This window comes from Petaurus breviceps, unplaced genomic scaffold (genome assembly GCF_028583685.1).
Source record: "Petaurus breviceps papuanus isolate PSGF00001 unplaced genomic scaffold, PetGlider_PUasm1.0 151, whole genome shotgun sequence".
In the NCBI taxonomy this organism is placed as follows: domain Eukaryota; kingdom Metazoa; phylum Chordata; class Mammalia; order Diprotodontia; family Petauridae; genus Petaurus; species Petaurus breviceps.
The window spans coordinates 29,415,972-29,438,899 of NW_027185712.1; the positions used below are offsets into that span (position 1 = coordinate 29,415,972).

Below are 22,928 nucleotides of genomic sequence, written 5' to 3' on the forward strand. Positions count from 1 at the left end.
CTGGTGCTGAGCCATGGTCCTAGTGCTTGTGTCTGGCATGTGCTGAGGCTAGTGAGGTGTTTCTGTGTTTTCTCAGGGATATACTGAAGCATCTGAGGGTCTGGCCTCTAGAGGTTGCCTGTTTGCTTGGGAATGTGCTAAATCACATGGCAGTTCTCAGAGCTAGAGTCTACCTGTTCCTCTGGCTATGTGGAGGTATGTGGGGGTTCCTGTAGGTCGGTGTTTGCCTGATCCACCCCACTGGGGCTCAGGATCTATCACTGGTTTGCTGAGGTGAGGCTTGCTGCTGGGATACTCCCAGTCCTGGACTACACTGCCTTTTGCCTGAGTGAGACAGACCTTTCCTACCAACCTCCCAAGTTTCCTGGTCTCCAAGGTTGTTTCACCCCGTCTTTTTGCTGGTTCTATTGTTCCAGAATTTGTTTGGGGATGCTATTTTATGGTTGTTTGAAGATGAATATGGGAGAGTTGTGGCAATTTACTGCTTGCTCTTCCACCTGGGCTCCTGAAAGTTCCCAATTACATGTCAAAACAATTTTTTTGACATTTGTGGTTTTTTTTTAAGTTTTGGGTTCCAAATTCTATCCCTTTCTCCCTTTTCCCCTCCCTGAGAGGGCAATCAATCACAACAATTTTATCTAAATAGATTTAGCTCAGTGCTCAAGGCACCAACTTGGTCTCTCAATGTGTTAGTTCTCCCATTTTTGTGTCATCTGAAAATGTGGTGAGTATTCCAACTAGGCCTTTATCCAAGTAAATGCAGGAAAATGTTAAACAGCATAAGGTCAAGCACAGATTCATTTTTGGAGGCCTTCTGCCAAGTTGACATTGAATTATTGACAACCAACCATTAAGTCTGGATGTTCAAACAAATTCAAATTCATCTAATGCCATTATTGTTTAGTCCATAGTTCCCCATATATAACACACAAATGGTATGAAGTACTTTATCACTTTAGAAAAACTCAATTAGACTTATAGGTATGTCTACAGTACTGCATCTGCATCAGTTCCTTCAGCTAACTCTCCTTTGTTCTCCCCATAGGAATTATTTCCCTTTGTATCTTCATAATTTCACACTTGAGAGTTTTCCCTCTCTTTTGGACTGTTTCCCTAAAGCATTTTTTCTCATTGTATCCTACTTATCTTTCCTCCAAACCCTTTGCAATCTGCTTTCCCAAAATCTAAGGTCCACATCTGACTATACTAGACTTCCTTCCCTTTCTTCCTTGCAAACTCTAGGACAATACATTCACTTCACCCTAGCACCAAAATTCTTATCATTTACACCCCAATAACCAGTTCCTCCCACTTAGTGAAAATCAGTTTCAAAATAGAATTTCCTCCTTTTTCTTTCTCTACCTTTGGACAGATGAAATCATCATTAAAGCAAATTAAGAAGTTTTTAGCTGTGCTACTTTTGGCACATGTATATGTAGTTGAAGTCTCTCATCACAACTAAGCCATGGTTCTATGCCAGGCTTGTGATCCTTTGCCCAAACATCTCATCCATTTCTCCTTTTTTTCAGGTGACAGTAGCATATTCCATTGACAAAATCATTTGTTTCTCCCTCCATTGATCTTTATGTAAATATTCTACACCGTGCTTTCCCAGTCTGGTTCCTGGATTTCCTCACAAGAGAATGTCTTTTTAAAGGTTTTTGTTCTTTTAAAATTTGCTTTGCCAATCATTTACTCCTTTTCTTTCTTGAATCTTCCCAACAACATTCTCTTTTTTCTTCCAGTAATCTTTCTTAATCCTTCTACTTCTACTTCAACCTTCTTTCACAGAAGCAAGAAATCATCATGGTCAGTTAACTTTGACTTGAGACAGACAGAATATTCAAATAAATACTGAAGAAAATTCAAAGAGAAAACATTTATTTTTCCTTTGAAGGAAGTCCATAATCAAGGTCTCAAAGTTCTGAACCTCACAAATACCTTCTTACAGGCTCATTTTTTTTTTAAATTCTGCTTAGGAATTTCAGAAATGAATATATCTATATTATAATGAACTCTTTCAAAAATATTGTCTCTGCCATGGTTTTACTTAGTCCTTATTTGAGGTTATTGTTGGGATAAAATTTTATAATCTTTCGGGGACAAGTAGTCTACATAACATTATACATTATAAAATGCCTAAGCGTACTTGATTACCTGAACTCACAGCTATGCCCTTATTAAGCCACCTACATGAAATTATCTTATTCCTTTGGTGTCTCAGCACCTCTTTTCCCTCCATGGCTAGTATGATAGAAAGAGTCTAACTCCAGCAAAATGAAAATAATTTAGACAATTCTAGTGCAAACGCATGTATCCCTATTGAGAGGAAATGTTCATGAGCATGATATTCTAAGTGTCTCTCTGTTTAAGGTGACAATCTTAGGCCTAACCAACATAAAGACAACTGCAAAATGTTAAGCAATCTACTTTGATGTCTTGGAGTCATCTTTGACGTTGTCTTCCCTGAGCTTTAGCCTATATCAGCTATAGTCTGTCTATCACCAAGCTCTGTTAACTATTTCTTTGAAGTAAGTCTCACATATGTCCCCTTCTTCCCAATCCCACAATCAATGACTTCCAATGTCATTATATCATGCCTGGATTATTACAATGGTTCCCTAACTAATCTCCCTGCCTCTAGGCTCTACTTTCAATCCAACCCACACACTTTTCCAGATTTATCTTCCTAAAACTTTCTCAATCACTTCAAATGGCTCTGATCATCTAAATTCAGTCCTCTACATCTAATCTTAGTTTTTATTTCCAAAACACAAAATCCAGAGCAGAAAGGGACCTAGGGATCATCTGATTTAGCTCCATCATTTTACTCATGTAGAAACTTGAATCCAATGAAATTGTCACTTGGTCAAATTTTCAATCATTTAGTAGCTGAACTAAGACTAGATAGAGTCTTAGCTCCTGACTTTCAATTTAATTCATATCCACTATAATCCACTGCCTCCCTAAAAGCCAAGTTGCTTCCTCCCAATCTTTCTGACAAATCCATCCTTTCCATCTGCACTGCTTTCAAATCTTTTTTCCAGCTGTTATTTTCTGATCTTGAGTTTTTTTCTTTCCTATTTCAACTTCATTCTCTAACATTCTATTTTTCACTGTTTTAATTCTGCTTTTGTCCACTGATATTTTCAACTTCTCTAAGCTATTTTCTATTTTTCAAAGTTTCATCATTTCCTCCTGAGATATTTTAGCCACATTCATTTCTTCCTTTAATTACTCCAAGGAATTTTTTTAGCTGTGTTCAATAATTTTAATTCCTATTTGACTTGCTTCCCACTGTTCCCCTACACAAATACATCAGATCCAACTGACTAGTCTCCTCATTGTTTCCTGAAGGCAGAACTGTAACTAGGGCAGGGCTATTAGGGTTTTGTCCCCACGCACAAAAATTTAGAAGCAGTAAAAATTTTCAAAGTTTGACTTTTACACAATTATTCAGTGTTTAAATTTATTTAAATGTCAAACATTTATGTACTCCTTTAATAGCTTGTCAATAAGAAGAAGTAGTTATTAATATGAAGAAACAAGATAGCTTACGTTGTTAGTAACACCCTTCTTGGGCTATATTAACTAATTCCCCCTTTCATTCAATTAAATTTGTCCTTGTTTTTTAAACTGGATCTGTTATATCATTATTATAGTGTGTTACAAGTGACACACTTCCTCTATCAAAGAGGATGGACACCAATAAAATTTGACAATGAGACAACATGTCTTAGAGCATTGTCTGGGACACTGAGTGGTTAAGTGACTTACCCAATCTCATATAACTAGTATGTGTCAGAAGTGGAACTTGAACCCAGTAGTCCTGATGCTGAATCCAGCTCTCTATCAACTATACCAAATTCCTCTCTTGATTACGTTTTCTTATGTTATTTTTATATAATCTTTTATAAAGTTGATTTGAAGGCACATTTAGTGCCACTTGCTCCAGGAACCAAATTTGCTTCTACAGTTCAGCCTGAAGGTACAAGTTTCTTGGCCTAAGTCTTCATTCATCCTAATCCTTGATATTGAAATGTCCCATATACTCTTCTCCAACTATTCAAATCCTACCCACTCTTCAAGATCTGATTCAAATTTAGCTTCTTACATGAAGGCTTTCCTAACTACTCTAGCCCACTTTGATTCTCTCCTTTAAGCCATTTTGCCATTGGTCATCTGATGGAGTAAGATGGAATAACCCTGGCATTTAATCATGCTGTCATATTCAAGCGTCTTACATGCAAATTACCATCCCACAATAGTAGCCCCAGGTTGGTGAGCTAGTGAAAATCAGAATTGAACTGCTTTATCTACTACTGGCACATTATCTCTTCCTTCTCTCCTCCCTCCCTGTCCTCTGGTTTATTGCTACATAGGACTGTTCTTCATTCTAAGCTTTTCAAATGACTCCAGCTTCTCTTCATGAGGAGGTGGCAGGAACGACAAGAAATAGTGAACAAAAGCCTGAGACTTTTCTTTTTTATACACTGCCAGTCCTGCTTCCCCAATACGGAGCTGATTACACCTTGCAATGCTCCCATAATAATTTTGTTCAGTTCTTTTTTACAAATTTTATTTTAGACTCAAATGCCAGAATACAAATACAGAATACAGAAAAGAAACAAAAACATATCTTAAACGTAAATATTGGAACTTAAACACAAAGTTAGAAAGGAAAAAAAGCATGTCATGTGCATAGCAGAACATAAGAGAGAATTCAGAACTGGCCATCTTTTCTTTGCTTCCTTGTAAGTTTTCTTTTGTTCTCTGCTGTGCACTTTTTTTTACTTTGTTCTTTTTTCCCTCCCATTACCACTCCCCAGAAGGCTACAATAAAGTTTAGATATGTTTTGCTATAGCTATAGCTATATACATATATAGACAAATACTTCCCCAAATATATTCTACTCCTGATTTTTGTTTTTATGTTTGTGCATATCTCATTTTCTATCCCTGCTGCCCCCTCACTTTACTTCTACCACTACCTTGCCCTCCTATTGCTTGCCTACCCCCCTCCAAGGATCCCTCCCCATCCTCCCATTCCTGTAAATCTAAACATCCTTCTATATCTCCTTTTACTTATTCCTTTCTCCTCCCCTCTAAAGATCCCTCCCTTGTCTTTTCTCCTTTACCCATGCCCCTACCATTTTATTTCTTCTGAATTTAGAAGACTTTTATATTCTTCTAAATATATATGTATTGTTTCTTGTTAAACCCATTCCCAATGAAAGCAGGTTACCAAAACCACCAACCCTCTTCCCCCATCTAATTCCTCTGTATTATCTCTTCCTTTTGCACCTCATTTATAAAAATAATTACTCTTTGTAGCTGTTCTGGAGTGGTTTTACTTTTTAAACGTATACTCAGGTTTACCCCAATCTTTCTTATGAACTACCCAATTATTAATAAGAATCTTAGACATACATTATATATATACACATATACACACACACACACACATATATATATATATATATATATATATATATATATATATATATATATAGTAAACAGTCTGTCCTTATGCATCCCTTATAATCAGTCTTTGGTATGTATATTATATTTCTCTTGGTTGTTGTATGTCAAATCTTCTATTGAGTTCAGGATTTTTTTCAACAAAGTCTTTAAAGTCAGAGAGTTTATCAAATGCCCATTTTTTTTCCTTCAGGATAATACTTAACTTTTCAGAATATGATATGATTCTTTTGCTCTTTGATAATATTATGTTCCAAGACCTGACTTTAATATCTCTACTGTTAGGTCTTGTATGAGTCTAATTGTGGCACCGCCATATTTAAATTTTCATTTTGATGCTTATAATATTTTATCCTTGAACTGGAGGTTTTGGAATTTGACTATGACATTCCTATGAGTTTTCATCATAGGATCTTTTTAAAGTGATGATCAATGGATTTTTTTCCTATTTCTACTTGCCCTCCTTGTTCTAATACTTTAGGACAACTTTCTTTAATTATTTCTTGCATTATTTTATCAAAATTCTTTTTTTGATCATAGCATTCAGTTAGTCTGATTATTTTTATATTTCTCTTCTTGATCCATTCTCCAAATCTGCTGTTTTTTTAAATCAGATTTTCCCAGCTACTCTAGCCCATTTTGATTCTCCCCTTTAAGCCATTTTGCCACTGGTCATCTGATGGATGACTTTCTTTTCTATTTTTTTCATTATTCATATTTTGTTTAATCATTTCTCTTTTTTAATTTTTTTTGGAGGGCAATTGGGGTTAAGTAACTTGCCCAAGGTCACACAGGTAGTTTTTGTGTTAAGAGTCTGAGGCCAGATATAAACTCAGGTCCTCCTGACTATAGGGCTGATGCTCTACTCATTGTGCCACCTAGCTACCCCTGTTTAATCATTTCTTGATCTCTTATAATTTCATTTTGCCCAATTCTAATTTTCAAGGTGTCATTTTCTTCCTTAAGATTCTGGATCTTGGGGTGGCTAGGTGGTGCAGTAAATACAGAACCAGCCCTAGAGTTAGGAGGACCTGAGTTCAAATCCGACCTCAGACACTTAACACACACAAAAAAACTAGACGTGTGACCTTGGGCAACTCACTTAACCCCAATTGCCAAACCATCTCCCCTCCAAAAAAAAAGCAAAAAAAAAATTCTGGATCTCCTTTTCTAGTTGGATGACTTTCCTTTCTTCTGTTTTTTCCTGGATTATTTTTATTTTGTTAGTTTTTCCTCCATCTCTGTCATTTGATTTTTAATGTCTTTTTTAAAGATCTTTTATGAATTCTTTTTGGGCAAGTGATCATTTGACATTACTCTTTGAGGGTTTCTTTACTTCAATATCCTCCTCTGAAAATGAACCCCTGTCACTTCTATTCCCATAATAGCTTTCTATGGTTGGATTCTTTCTCCTTTGCTTATGCATCTTTTGTAGCAATAGCTTAATTTTTATAATCACCTCTAGTCCTAGGGTATAGGAAATGGTGGCTCTTGCCCCAGATCTTCAGTTCTCCCCTCTAGCCTGGAATCAAAGTCAAACCTCCAACCTCCCGTAAGTGCCCACAACCACGGGCTCTCTGTCCCATTGCTTCTGGCACTCATCAGGCATGTGCTGACTCCTTCTCACCCCTGGCCTCTCTTTGCAACACAGCTGGATCTGGCATTCCTGGTCAGCAGAGGTTCCCTCTATCTTCCCAGGCTCAGACACCCAACTCCCCTCACTATCCTGGCGTAAAAGTTTTGGAGACTGGAGTGGAGGTAGCTTCTCAAACCAACTAACCCCAGGGCTTGTCCTTGTTTAAGAGGCTAGCCACTTGTTAAAACAGAACCTATCCTGGAGGTGTTTACTCCACATGAGACCAAAACTCATCCTGGGATTTCTTTTCCAATCTTCTCAAATCGTTCCTGGAAGACCCGGTTACTCCCCTGTTCTTATTTATTTCAACCCACACTTTGTTCACCCTAAGGAGCTATTTTAACTCTTTTGTAGGGGAAAATCTTGACAGCTTGGAATTTTCTGACCTACTCCATCATCTTCCCAGAATCCTCTCCTTGTTCAGTTCTTGACATCAGAGCACCAATCTCACCCTAACTTCTATGATTAAATACCCAAATCTGAATTTATTTTTCCTCTGAAATGTAAATGTAAATGAATCATAAATTAGTCCTTTGTGCCCTAAGACTTTTCATTAGATTTAAATGAGAGGAAAAATAAACCAATACTTCCACTTCAGGGATAAAGGAAAACTCATCCCTGGCATCCCAAGCTGAAAGTTTAAATGCATTTCTACTATCGAAACATTGTTAAGCATGGTGGTTAGGTTCTCTAGACCTACCTACCATGTTTCCCCGAAAATAAGACCTATCCCGAAAATAAGCCCTCCCCTTACTGTGTAAGATTCCTCTAAAATAAGCCCTCCCCCGAAAATAAGCCCTATTGAGATTGCTACTGTAGTGAAGGTGATCCCCTGCGCTACATGCTACATTACGGTACCCTCTGTATGCACCGTCCCCCCCCCCCGGTGAAATGCACACCGCGCTCCAATCAGAGCTGCAGCAGTGAGAGCGTCATCCTGTTCTTCCCCAGTGATTTGCTTATTGAATAAAGGTACATTTTTTTGTTCACATTTACCTGTTTATTAAAATTGCTGTCAATGCTCATTAAAATAATCCCTCCCCTGAAAATAAGCCCTCTGGTGTTTTTCTGTCCAAAAAATTTAATAAGACAGTGTCTTATTATCGGGGAAACACAGTACTATACCAGACTGTGGATAAATTAAATAGAGCTAGTATGATGGAGCTGAAAGGGTGCTGGACTTGAAGCTGATAGAGATCTATCTGAGCTTGTGTACCAGTCCTGATACCCTGTAATTGAGTGATCTTTGGTGGGTTTCTTCACTACTTTGTGCAAATACTACCAAACACTACCAGAACTAGCTGTGGGAATGTAAGATACTTGAGGAGTCAAGGGTTGTGAGGATTTATCTTCTTTCCAGGAAGAGAGAGTAGAAAGATAAACCAAGAATGGATGTAATGGAAAGAGTTAGGATTTACTGACAGTTGTCCTGGGTACAAATCCTGAGTGAATCTACCACCAAATATCTGTATGATCTTGGACAAATCACTTGACTTTTTTTAGCCTCAGTTTCATCATCTGTAAAATAAGATGGGGCTAGGTGGCAGCCTCCTGCTCCAAGTCCAAAGAATTTCATGATGACATAAGGACTTCATCATTTGACCTTTTTCCTCTATTCACAAAATGAATGAAGGTGATAAAAAAAATTACTTAGCAAGCATTCCCTGATTTTTTTTAATCCACATCAAATACTATGCCACAGCACATTTATATCCCTGGTCCATTTTCTAGCTTCAGTTTCACAATACATTTTCATTTCATCATTGGTTATAAATAGACATTCTGCAGCTGTTAAAAAAAATTCCAAGGATGTCTTATGACCTTTTTCTATTGGACATGGTTACCTTGCTAAACACAGAGAATCATGTCACTCTCACCAATTTTCTATTTTAGACCCTTCTCTGGGAGACTTTGGCCTTGAGAAATGTGGAGTTGGCCCCTCTGACTGTTTAGAGATCATGTTCAGAGAGACTAAGATGAGTAATTCTTTATACTTTGCTTTATTTATTCCAAGTTTCTTGGAAAGGTTCTTAGGCAGCCCACTGGACTTACTTGCACACCTCCTCTATTAGAGTGCCTCTGAGCACTGGCAGTGCCAATGATAACACTGACTGTCAGCTGATTCAGCAGTGAGTATAGTATCTCTTCATTTTTTTTATGCTATGTCTACACAGGCAAGATGAACAACTTATAACTGGTGACTATTACATGGTATGTATAAATAAATAAATACAACACATTTATTAACTACTTGTTGATTAGTTGGTTGATAGATTCATAGTGGAACTGTTCACTTCAAGCTTCTTGATGACTGATGCCAGTTGGCACTAATGATTTTCCCCTAACAGAATGTAAGATTCTCAAAAGCAAGAACTGTTTTGTTTGTGTCCTTGAATCCCCAATGCCTAGAGCAGTGCATTGAACTTAAAAAATAAAAAAAAAAAGTGAGACCTATGATTTCACTGGTGTAAATAACTCCTGGTGAGGAATTTCCTGTACCATTACAGATTGGCAAGTGTTCACCAAGTTGGAGTTGTCTGAAGCATTAAAAGGTTAAGTGACTTTCCCATGATTACATGAACACTGTCAGAGGCATAACTTGGATACAAGTCTTCCTGTCTCTGAAGCTCTCTACCACACCACACTCTTTAGTCATAGTGATGGTTGTTTAATAAACATTTGTTAATTTGAATTTAATTGGATCAAACACTCCAGAAACTTGCTTCCATCATTAAGATTATTGATCCAGCGGTCACACAGAGCAATGACTGGTGGTATGATCAGTCATACAACAAACACTCAGAGAGTACTTATTTTCATAGAAATTTTGGGGCTAACTTTGGGTGGGGGTGGAGGTGCGATGGGGGTGGCACTTCTCAGATAAACACAACACAGCTCTCAAGAAAATTGCAGCCTAAAGAGGGGGGAGATATATACATCCATAATGACAACAGAAGTGAGAATTGAGTGTAATTCACAGGGTTTCAGATTTGGCGTCAGATATTCTAGTTTCAGATTCTAGTAAACAATTACTACTTATAAGGCCTTGTGTAAGTCACTTCATCTTTTTGGGTCTCAGTACCCTCATTTGGTCCAATTCAATCCAATGCAACTAGCATTTCTTAGACTTATAAATGGTCAAATAAGGGGGTTAGACTAGAAGATCTCTAAAAACCCTTCCATCTCTACCTCCCATGATCAGACAAATTAGACAAAAAAAGAGTGTCCAGGCAAAATGGGGAAGGAGGAGTGGGATGGGAGTGAAAATAGTCAGAAGAGTCAAAGAAGCCTTTGCAGAGAAGTTGTCGCTTGCCTCATAGATTATACACACTGGAAGGAATTTGGAGATTATCTAGTCTAAAGGAGAGAGAGACTTGAGAAGACACATGTATGAGGAGAAGTTGGGGGGGAGACCTTCCAAACACTGTGAACTTCGTAATGATCCAGAAGTCCATTTGTTTCTTTGTACCTTACTTACTCCCAGCATGTGAGGATTACTCCAAAAAACATCTCATTGGGGAGGAAGAACTTTAATGAGATGTGAGGTTATCCTCCCAAGTGGGTTATAGAAGAGTTCTTACATGAGTTCCATTACAGAGGGACTATAAATTCTTTCTTTAATGTATGGAGAAAATGAGTCTGTCCTACCCATGAATTCCCTGAGGGCTGCCAAGTTTAGTTCGTGGATGTGGTCCAGGAAAAGGAAGAAAGACTGAGGACACATAAACAGGAATTTAGTCTTTGCACTCTTCAGCCCCACCACCATAACCTACTCCCAGACAAGAGGCTGAAAATACACCCATGGAAAGGACTTTTCTGCATGGTAATTTAAGTGTGGCTGCAATGGCTGCTGAGGGACTTTCTGAGAGGGGAATAGGTGGACCCTGTTGGGGAATCCAGCAAGAAGATAGTGAGGGGTTCCCATCCTGGCTAGTTAAATTAGTTCTTTGCCTCTAGATGGAGAAGCAGAGCCAAATAAACAGGAACAGCTCCAATGATGATGACCTGAGGAGTCTCTAAGTGCAGCCAGTCCCTGATACCAAAGACATCCTACCTACTCTTAACTTATCCTTATCTGACCTTCTAGATTGGTTTATTCAAAGATGCCTGAGGATCTGCTTACCCTACTTTAGCACATTTGTAAAAGATTTCTGCTTCTTTTATCTATCTCTGTGTAAAATGGAACAGCCTCTACCTATCTAGAGCCCCTCCAAAGCAGCCTGTGACTCAGGATAGAGCTGGGATGTGCTTAATTAGGTGTGCAACTTCATTTCCCAGAACTGGAACAAAACCGTTACCCAAAGGTGGCTGTGAGACAGAAGCATGTCTCTCTGTATCCTTTTTTGTGTGAGCAAGTTTTCCATCAGTTATTTTTATGCTAGTAATAGATGTGGTATGGCTGTGTTCTTGTTTCTTGAGATCCAAAACCAGACTAACATCAGCTCTTCTCTTCAGAATAAAGATGTGCTATTGATTGTGTGTTCATGTGTGTGTATTAATGCTCAGACACACCTACATATGAACAAAACCACACACACACACACACACACCATAGCCACCTATATTATCACTCCTCCTTTACTTCCTTGCCTTTTGACAATTAAGTATGAAATTAGATAGGGCCCCTCCTGGTCAGAGTCAAAGAAAATTCAGGTCTGATGAGTGCAATACCTATTTCTGTGGGAGAGTGGGATGGAGGGTTTTAGAAGAGGGGCACATCCTCCCCTCAGAAAAGTTTTTTTTAAAGCCTAGAGTCAGTGGGGATCTTAGATGTGATATGTTTCTGGAATCTTAGAATCATAAGGGACTTTAAGAGGTGTTTGGTCTAGTGCATAGTCATCCAGGACAGAGGATTAACTAAATAAGCCAGAACTGACTGGGGAGTCTTCATGAGAGTGCCCTCCTTGCAGTTGCTCCCACGCAGCACTCCATTTCCCAACCACAGGCAATCCCCCTGACCCTCAGGCCTGGAATTCTCTTCATCCTCACCTCTTTCTCCTGGTTTTCCTGGCTTCCTCTAAGTCTCATTTGAAATCTCACTTATTGAAGAATCCTTTCCTTGTTCTCTTTAATGTTAATATCTTCTGCTTGAGATAGTCTTTAATGTATCTTGCTTTCACATAGTTATTTGCTTCTTGTCTCCCCATTAGATTGCGATCTCCTTGAAAGCAAGGAACGCATTTTTGTCTGTTTGTTTTATGGGGTGGGTTTTTTGCTTTAGTTTGATCTTTCTTTGTATCCTCAGCACTTACCACCATATAACATATAACAACACCAATAAGTGCTTACTAAATGCTTGATGATTTGTCTTGACTAGGTAATTTTCACAGGTCTAAGAGCTCTTCCTTTCCTAAGACAAGGTCTGTGCAAATGTAAGATCTGGCCCCAATTCCTATGTGGTTTTACAAATACTTCATTATGCTATGAATAGGGCATTTTGTGCTTTAGGTAGGAGAGATTATAACCAGGTATATTCTGGAAGCATATGCAAAACTAGCTTAGAAAGCATAGTCAACATTTCCCAATTGTCCTGCCTATCCCATAAGCACAACTGCCCCCATTGGCAATCTAATAAGACCAAAGTAAATGAAAATTACTTTTGTACTGCATTAATAGTCCTGGGGCAGCTAGGAAATGGAGATCAACCACTTGGCACAGATCCTAATTCCCCCACCAGTTGGAACAAAAATAAATCTGTGTAAGCACCTGCTGGCAAAGTCAGTTCAATTCATTCAGTATTTATGGAGTACCCACTTCCTACTTGTATTTCTGGACAATTTTTTTCCTGAACTGAAAATCAAGAATATTCATCTATCCAACAGTTAAATATGCCAACCATTATTTAGTAAGCGTTTACAATGTGCCCAGAACCGCACTAAACAGGCAAGGGATACAATGAAGTGTAACTGTATTCCTGCCCACAAGAAGTTTACAGTCTCTCTTGGGAGACATGGTCCATACTCAGGAAACAAATAACAATACAATATAGAACTTCACTATTTCAAAAGCTCTGTGACTTTGCAACAGAGGGCGAATTCTGCTCACTGATCCAACTCTTCTGTGCCTTGAATTGCTCAATCTCCAAAACATTCATGCCCTCCCGGTCAACTTCTTGGGGGAAAACCACTCCCAACTTAACCAGGCTAGTCCTTGGACCAGTCAGACATCAAGCCTATAGTCAAAGCTTGGAAACATGGTAGGACCTGACAGAACTTACACTCTGATGGCGTGGCTTTCAAAAGTCTTGGGTAACTTCCATAATGATGATGATGATAACAAATAATAATCTACTTATGTAGAGCTTACTGTGTACCAGGTGCTGTGCGAAGTTCTTTACAAATACAGCTGATTTCTTCCTAACAACAACCCTGAGAGAGGGGTGCTATTATTATCTGCATTTTATAGGAAAGGAAACCAAAGCAGACAGAGGTTTAAGGAGTTGCTGGGGATCGCACAGCTAGTGTCTCTGATCAGATCTGAACTCCGGTCTTCCTGATTCCAGGCCTAGCGCTCTATCCACTGAACTACCCAGCTGCCATATCGTAATGAAGCACTGAAGCAGGACTCTGATGGAGGATAAGAAAGTTTGGTTTATCATATTGTGTCTAATTGGGGCTTATATTTATTATAAACACAAATGTATTTCTTATGAATATTGTAAATAAATAAGTATAAATTAAAGTATATATTTATTTAAATATTATATAGTATATTATATAAATATTATAAATATAAATATATTTAACACACAATATGTAAAAATGCAACCACACATGTGCATAATTCCATTCACCTTGAAAATATATAATCTTGCACATCATCTCCAATGGTCCCATTCTGTGTGAGTCCTAGAGATACAATATTGAAAGATAATGGGTAGGGGCGGCCAGGTAGCACAGCAAGTAAGAGCACCGGCTCCAGTGTTGAGAAAACCTGGAGATCGAATCCCGGGCTCAGACACTTAGCACCCACCCAGAAACACCTGGCGGTGTAACCTTGAGCAAGTTACTTAACCCCAATTGCTTAGGGGAGGCCGGGTGGCTCAGTGAGTAAGAGCACCGGCTCCAGTGTTGGGACGACCTGGAGATCGAATCCCGGGCTCAGAGGAAATAACTGGCCATGTAACCTTGAGCAAGTTACTTAACCCCGATTGCTTAAAAATAAAAAAAAAAAAGATAATGGGTAATAGCTAGCACTTATTTATTGCTCTAAGATTTGTAAAACACTTTATGTTATTACATTTGATCCTCGTGACAACCCTGGAAAGAAGGTACTATTATTATCCCTATTAGTTCTCAATAAAGCTATTCACTAGACTAGAGCTCTCTTGTCTCTCACCAACTCCATCCCATCCCTCATTGAGGACATTCATCACCACCAATAAGACCAGTAGACTTGAGGACTTGGATAGAACTAAGTCATGTGTGTGCCTGTAATTGTCCTTCCCTCAAAGCCAAGGACATGGTTTTAGGGAGAACCATGCTTCATTTTTCACTGCTGCCTGAGCATAGAGTCAGATGAGGAGAAAGCTCCTGAAGAGGTGGGGGGTGGGGGGCACCAGAGAAATTCATATTCTATAGTACAAAGGAAGAGGAGAGCTCAAAGTTCTTGAGCAGGCCAAACCCTAGCCCGGGGCCATTCCTCCTCAGGGCCCTGCCAGCTTCATGTAAGGTCAGAATTTATTGGCTTCAGATTTCCCTGCTGTGGCTGAAATCAGACTGTGATCCTGTCCTACTACCTGCAGACAAATTGTCCGATTTTCTATTCTTTTACTTTGCTGGTTGATAATGACTGCATGGAGTCAGCACCTGGAGTCCTACAAGGTGAATTGTAGTCTAGACACTCTAAAAGCTAGTTAACAATGAAAAGCAACAGATGAGATACAATGTACTATCCTGTCTCTTCTCACATTTGCAGCTCAATCCCAGATCCATATTCTCTCAGAACTGTCAAAGGGTCCCTTAGCACTTCGATAATGGTGATTGGGGTGGGAGGAGGGACAGGAGATGAGACAATATAGAAAATCTATGTTCTAAATTGTGCAAAGAAAATCTACACCGGTCCTATGAAACTTCTGTTTACCTAGTAACATTCTTGATGGGGGCTACAGTTGAAAGGGGATGATAGAGGACAATGGTAGGTGGAAGAAGTTGGGGAGGATTAGAGGAAGAAGAGTCAGTAGCAGTAGACCTCTAACCTAACAGAAATTTGGAACCCAGGGGCTCCAGATTTCTTTAGGCAGGTTGAACCTGCCTCGGGGCACTGTATATCCTAGTTTTAAAACATAGATTTTGTTTTGTTTTAATCCCTCAGTATTAGTCCTAGCTCTGTCACCAACTAGCTATAAATTGATCAAGTCAGACGATATTCCCTCTAAGGTCCTATTAAAAGAAAATCTTTGTTTGGGCTTTGCCCTCCTCAATAATGAAGCAAATTCAGATAGAGAAAATTAAAAATTCAGTTAGCATCTCAGAGCAACATGGGATTGAGAGGGACTGGGCCCCAAACAGTTGTTTTTATAGATGAATTTCGTAATAGGAGAAAGACAATTCTGATAGCTGCACATTCATAAAAGGAGCTGAACCGGCATCTCTCAGCTCCTCCCTTGTTGCTACATCACAGGGAAGTGAAATTAGAGGTAAGGACATGGAATGACCACCCGTGTGGCTACCTACTGACTAACAGGTACGACAAAGATCAAGAGGATGAGATCAAAAGAAATGGCTCCCTTCGCTACAGACTGCCTGGCATGTACATGGAAAACAATCAAGACTGGAAACATGGGGCCTCTAGGACCGATTCGGCACAAAGGTCCATAATACCCCACCCTCACCCTGAGGTGCTAGCTATGCCCATGGTGCAGCATCACTATTGGACTTATATCATCTGTCAACTGCATTATCCCAATTTCTATTGCCTGTAAACATGGGATTTGTCTTGGGGATCACTTCTTTGCACTGAGAGAGGAATTGTAAACGTAAACAGCATACAAGCCCTATGAAAATACATGAGAAAATCCACAGATACTTTAGCCAATGAAAAATTCTGCACTTCAAAACATATCTGTAGCCCATAGACTTTGACACTTCAATATAGTTACTCTGTCGGTATTCAAATAGTAGGGTACCCACTTTCACTCTTCTTTCATTACTGTTTCCTTCCATGAGGAGTCAGACTCTTGACAAGAAAGTCAGCTAGAGCCCCCCCCCAAGGGCCCCTGAATGAATGCCATGGGCAAACCATGACCAACAAATGTACAGTACAAGGGCTCCATTCCCACCTTGGCATCAGTCCAAGCAGAAATGATAAGCAACTTACAGAATAGGTAACAAGTTGTAATGGGAATGGGAATTTGAAGATTTTTCCTGCCCCTTAGAGCCTAAGTGAATTTGAAGATCTTCCCTACTTTGAAAATAAACTCTGCCCCCTAATAGACTGAGACCTTCCCTGCTTTAAAAATATACTCTGCCCACTAATAGATTGAATGTAATCACATGAAGCCTGTGGTGGGAAGCGATTGCTGAAAGATGAAGCAGAGCCCACAGGAAGCTGGGAGTCTGAGCTAGCTAGACTGGGAGAGAGAGAGGACACTCAGGCAAGGAGACAGATAGGCTTGTGAGTAAAAGTTGGTCTGATGTTTGTGGAAAGGCTAAAGGATGCTGTGGTTCTCTGTGCTGTTGTAACTTATTAACTTCTCTGCTACTATGATGGAATTGGCTTACTGGTTATGGGATTCAGTTTTCTGGTGTCTGAATAAATGTTTTGCTTCTGTCTTGTATGTGGAGACTCTGTTATATTTTGCAATTGAGCACCAAAATGAGTACCATATATTTATAGTGACTGCGGGTGCTGTGAATATTGCATTGATGCTACACAATCCATAAACATGCACAGGACTAACATGACAAGTAAAGGGACAATAATGACTAAAGAAATGTAACGATTAAAAAGATTAAAAAGAAACAAAGTTTCTGGGCAATTTTTTAAATCATTTTATTAATAAGGTCATTGGGTTATTAAAAAAGGATGGTCATTTGGCCATCTCTCTTAGACCAAAGACAATCAAGGTGGGGGGAATCACAGTTTATATACCCTTCTAATGAGGGCTGCAGTCACTCATCATCAGGTCACCCTTGAACAGAGAAAATATCTCTAGACCAGCTTGAGCTATCTAGATTAAAGGATCTGTCTCCACCTAAGCTTGAGCAGAACACTATGGGCTTGCCTACCTCAGATTAAATTTCTTGTAAGGTCGGATGGGGTCTGACCAAGATCATGGAGAGTTAATACAATCTCATTATCAATAATGTCCTTCAAAAGACTGGACTTTTTAAAATAAAGAATTTGAAAGAAGGGGAAAGCCTCTGAATTTCTCCCAACATATTGGTTATTAATAATTATTTTTCTCAGAAACCTAATATAGCAGTAGCTTTAAGGGTATTAAGTCATTTTGCAGCACACATGATCTTCAGGGTTCTGGCAAGCACTTCCTGTGCATCTTTCAAACAGCTGTATATGGACCAGGGAAGGGTTGTGAAGGCCATTCCTCTACCATCTTCAGGTTCCAGGTCACTTGCAGAGATTCTCTAGATAATGCTATTAAAACCTGCTAGTGATAAGCCTTTGAATAATTTAGTAAACTGTAATAAAACCTAATTAGATTGGTCTTTCAGTAATTAGTTCATGTGGTGAAAACCCATTCAGACATTACGTAACTAATCTTATTTTTGAAAGAGATCTATGAGGTACTGACTTGGAAAATGAGCACTTGTATCTTACATTAAGATATTACCAGAGAGAGACTTCAAACAGGAAAAGACATGATTTAAAATCTTTATAATTATTAATGCTATTTTTCATGTAAAATCCTCAATCCTAATTTTTTTTGGCTTATTCCTAAGCATACTCAAAGCTGTACTTCCTCTTTGGAAATATTTAGAAGCCAATTGCTCACATATTCTATTCCTTAGATTTCCAATAGGTTAATCTTATTCTTTCCTCAATGTTTACCACTCCAGGAATTTTTTTTTGTCTCTAAACACTTTTACATCTTTATCCTATCCCTCATTTGGGGGATATGTGTGTGTGTGCATATATACTTACATGCACACACATTTTAATCTCATACCATCTTGAAAGGATGAGATATTTCCAGAGCTTAATCTCACACATGAATACAGAATTATTAGCAAGGGCATGGAAAACCCAAGAATTTATTTACTAAATTGTTCAGGATGTGGAGTTGACCACAAATTCAGATTGAGGAAGTAAGATCTTTCATACTTGCATTCTATTATAGTAGCACAGATATTTTTGTATTAATCTATTAATGAGTAGATTCAGTAATGAAATGACAAAGCTTCCACTATTCACCTGTCCTGATTATAGAAATTTGCTATGACAGAAAAAAAAGAGGGGCATGGTTATGACAATGTCAAGACTGGTCCTTCAACTTGACATAAGCCATAATAGGGGAAAAAACTCCCTTAGTTTTGTTTGATTCCAGGCATAAGTCATATGTAACAACAAGTTGTATTCCACATTATTCCCAGAGTATTGTAACTAGGCTCAGGATTACCCTGGTGGGAAATTTTCCTGTTCAGAAGAAAATAGCACAGACAGAGATCACTCAGACTGACTCAGCACAAATTTCAATAGTTCTTAACTGCTCTAAATTTTGGGATCTTGTAGTCTGTAGTCAGTGGTGTGCTGGTAAATATTTAACATCAGGCTTTATGGGGAAAATGCACATATAACACATTTTTTAAGTTTAATCTACATTATTAATATTTTCTCCATTATTTTCTTAAGTCTAGACAATCAATCAAGCTCTGGTCTATTATGGTTGCTAATTTTCATCATTGGAAATTAAACAATTGGCTCATGGGTACTGGTTCAACTTGGCTCTGTTACAACCCTATTTATAATCCTATGTCTAGGTTAGATGATTTAGGATAAGTCATAGTCCCTCTGGGTCTCAATGTGCTCATTTATAAAACAAGGTAGCTGGGCTAGAATATTTCTAATTTCTCTTCCAACTCTGAATTTGGGATAGGGCAATTCAGTAACCTAAATTGACATGTATCATGCACAAGTTCTTGTCATAATCCCTGAAGACAAACTATACAGAGGCCCAATGTGAATAAACTGGTGATCTCCTAAATTTGCGAGATAATTCTTGGTCCTCAAAGTATGTCATTAGTGCTATAGCTATGTGAGCTCCAAGCTCATTTGAAATGGAGAATACTAGAAACTAAGAAACTCCTGGTTTTTTACCCCAGTCTATCCTTCTTCCTCTCCTCTCCTCCACTCCAGTCACCACAGCTTATTTTGATAATTGTAAAAAAGGGAAAAAAAGTACATTCTTTTTATCTTCTTCTACCTAAGTATCAAATTCTAAGTTCTTCACTCTCCCATATTCTTTAGCATAAATCATTGTAGTTAGAGTGTTTCTCAAGAATGAATATTCAGTAGGTCAATGTGGTTGCAAAAAAAAACCAAATAATTCTAATGAATTTGGGATGCATTAAGGGCATACATAGCATCTGGAAATTAGTATGTAGCAGAGTCACTATAACTTGCTATAGTCCAAGAACATATGAAATATGATGTTCAGTCCTCATTCCCATGGTTTAAGAAGGACATTGATAAGCTGGAGAGCACCCTAGGGAAGATACAGAAGATGTGGAAGCATCTTGAGTTCATGTTCTATGAAGATCACTTGAAGGAACTAGTTGAAGAGAAGACCCAGAGCAGACACAGGAGCTGTGTGCAAATATTTGAAGGGATTGGAAAAGGGATTGACTTGTTCAGTTTGGCCCCAGAGGGCAAAACCAGGAACAATGGGTTGAAGTTGAAAAGAAGCCAATTTAGGGGTGGCCAGGTGGAGCAGTGAGTAAGAGCACTGGCCCCAGTGTTGGGATGACCTGGGATCAAATCCAGGCTCTGATACTTAGCACCACACCCAGAAACACCTGGCCCTGTAACCTTGAGCAAGTTACTTAACCCCGATTGCTTTAAAAAAAAAAAAAAAAAGGAAAAGAAGCCAATTTATGTTTGATGGATGGAAAGACTTCCTCATAATTAAAACTGTCCAGAAGTGAATGGGCTGCCCTAGATGTGGTGAGTTTCCCCTCATTGGAGGTCTCACAGAAGAGGTGAGATGGCAACTCATTGAGCATCTTATAGTGGGAAATCCTTTTGGGTATGAATTGAATGAGATGATGACTTAGCTAGGTGCTATAGCTAATAGACTGCCAGGGTTGGAGTCAGGAACACCTGAGTTAAAATCCAGCCTCAGACACTTCCTAGCTATGTGACCCTCGGTAAGACACTTAACATCTCTTTTCTTCAGTTTCCTAAGATATAAATTTGGGATAACAATGGTACCTACATCCCAGGATTGCTGTGAAGATCAAAAAAAGATAATTATAAAGCACTTAGCACAGTACCAGGCACATAGTAAGGACCATGTATTAGCTATAATTGCTATCCCAACTCTGAAATGTTATGATTCTATGATTCAGATTATCTTGTGCTCTTTCTTGAGGAGCACACACTCCTCTCAATTTTCCCTAGATGCTCCCTCCCTGAAAAAAGCCATCTCCCACTGCACCCAGGGCCATCTCCAGTCATTCTGATCTATATCTGGCTACTAGACCCAGACATTTCCCAAGGAGAGAGTGAGGCTGGTGACTTTGCCTAGCCCTCCCTCACTTAAATCCAATTCACTTGCAAGTCATGGCATCACTTTCATGATGGCATGGTCCTCTTTGAGAATGAAGGATAAACAACAGATCGTTCCCCCCATTTCAAATGTCAAGACAAAGCCTAAGGACAGAAGAGGGAAAGCTAACTCCATTGTTGGGTACCCCTAGTTTGGGACAAGCTTACATGCCCACCCTCCCAACCCTGTTTCTATCATACCAGCCCCTATTTCTTCAGGATTTAACCTTTGTTTCTTGGTCTACTTTAGGCTCTAGGAATACCTCAAAATGTTTTCAATTTAGTAGCCAAACCTTCAGAACAATTCTTTGTAATATTTTTTTAAATGAGTCAATTAAACAATCATTCAAACAAAAATCAACTTTGAGAATTCAGGAAAATTCCTAAGAGATTCTGGGGTTAACATCACTTCCCTTGATGAATTTCTTGGGATTGGGCAACCTGGAAAGCTGGACCAATTCTCTACTTTGTTTTGGATGTGGAGGTATGATCTGTATCTGATAACAGGAGTTAATCAGTCAGGCAATCATCCACCATTTATTGAGTCACTGCTGTGTTCAGAACCCTGTAAAAATCCCTAGAAAGCTTCCATGCAGTGTGGTAAATAGCAATTTCTGTGCTTGGTACAAAATTCCTTTGTATTTTCCAGTTATTGCTTCTTAGCAGGTATTGAGACAACCACCACTATCTCTCTTTTTACTCAGACTCAGATGCTTTGTCAAGGAGATGATCAGGGGAGGAGGCAAAGGTCGACCTCTCAGGATAGATGCAAAGATAAACAGTAAAATGGTAAAAGGGAATGTGGCAGGCAAAGAGAAGAAAAGCAGGGGTCCTGGCTAATCCACAAAATGAATTCTCTTACTGAGAAAAATGTTAAAACCAAATTGATTTAGTACTTGGGGAATTGGGAGAGAGGGAGAGCCCCGAGCAAGAAAGATATGAATGCCTTAGTTTAAACTCATCGTGTAAAAAATGCAACAAACATCTACAGAGACCCTCCTAGATGTTCAGTTCTGTGCTGCCTGGGTGGGAAAACTAAGACATGGCACCTATGATCTGGCTGGACAGAGAAGACCCAAACCAAAAAACAGTATGAACAAAATACAAAGTAGACTAATCATAAGGCATTTCTATAGGGTTTTAAAGTTTGGAAAACTCTTTACATCAATTTTTCTTTTAAGTCTCACAACACCTTGGGGAGGGAGTCACTATTAAAGGTATTATTGTTGTTTGGCAGATGAGGAAACTGAGAAGTTTACAGTGAGATTAAGTGATTTGTCCCTCATTACACAGCTAGTAGGTATAAGGATCAAGATCTGGAACCAGGTGTTCCTGACTGTGGGTGCAGGTCATCATGGCACACTGCCTCTCTTTAGAACTCTATCCAAAAGTGGGTTTTGCTGCCTCATGAGTAAGTGGTTATCTCCTCACTCTAGGTCTTTAAACAAATTGTGGATAATCACTTGTCAGGGATGTTGGAGAGGTGATTTTCCGTCAGGGGCATGACCCCTAAGGTCCCTTCCATCTTTGGATTTCTGTGATTCTCTTTACAAGATGGGTATAATGATTAAATACTAAAGTTAATGTATGAATAATGCCAGTGATAGTTCAGAAAGAACAGAAAGAGCTGGAATAGTCATGGAAGTATCAACAGACGTTGAGTTAGGGCTTCAATGACGTGTCAGAGTAGAAGAGGTAGAGCAGAGATGTTGAGGAACAAAAGAGAACAAAGTCATGAAGGGTTAACGAAAATGACATATTTGGAAGGCAGCAAGGAGCTGAACCTGGCTACAGTGATGAGTATTCATCTAAGGATGTTAATTTACTTACTAAAGTCAGTTATAGAATTTGTAGAATGGGGAATAGTCTTGTAAAATGTCCAGTCCCCTTGCCACACAATGTCTGAACCATTTTATCTCACTGGCAACATACATGTCATCGCTTTTCTTTTTAGACTAATAAAATGTGCACACTTCCTATAAGATATCAGAGAGTTTCAGTCATTACTCAGCAATCACAAAGACCAATCAGTAAATGAAGGGAAGAAAAAAAGAATGATATTCATTCATCACTAAATTCCAAATCT

General features: G+C 38.9%; 1 long non-coding RNA gene across 1 annotated transcript in view; it reads left to right on the top strand.

Annotated features, from left to right (window-relative positions):
• Positions 1 to 14,254, top strand: part of LOC138154019 (uncharacterized) — a 32,059-nt gene extending 17,805 nt beyond the window's left edge. Inside the window, exon 3 of the long non-coding RNA XR_011166534.1 lies at positions 13,523 to 14,254. This is a non-coding gene — a long non-coding RNA (uncharacterized lncRNA). The remainder of the gene's footprint in view (positions 1 to 13,522) is intronic.
• The last annotated feature ends 8,674 nt before the right edge of the window (positions 14,255 to 22,928 follow it).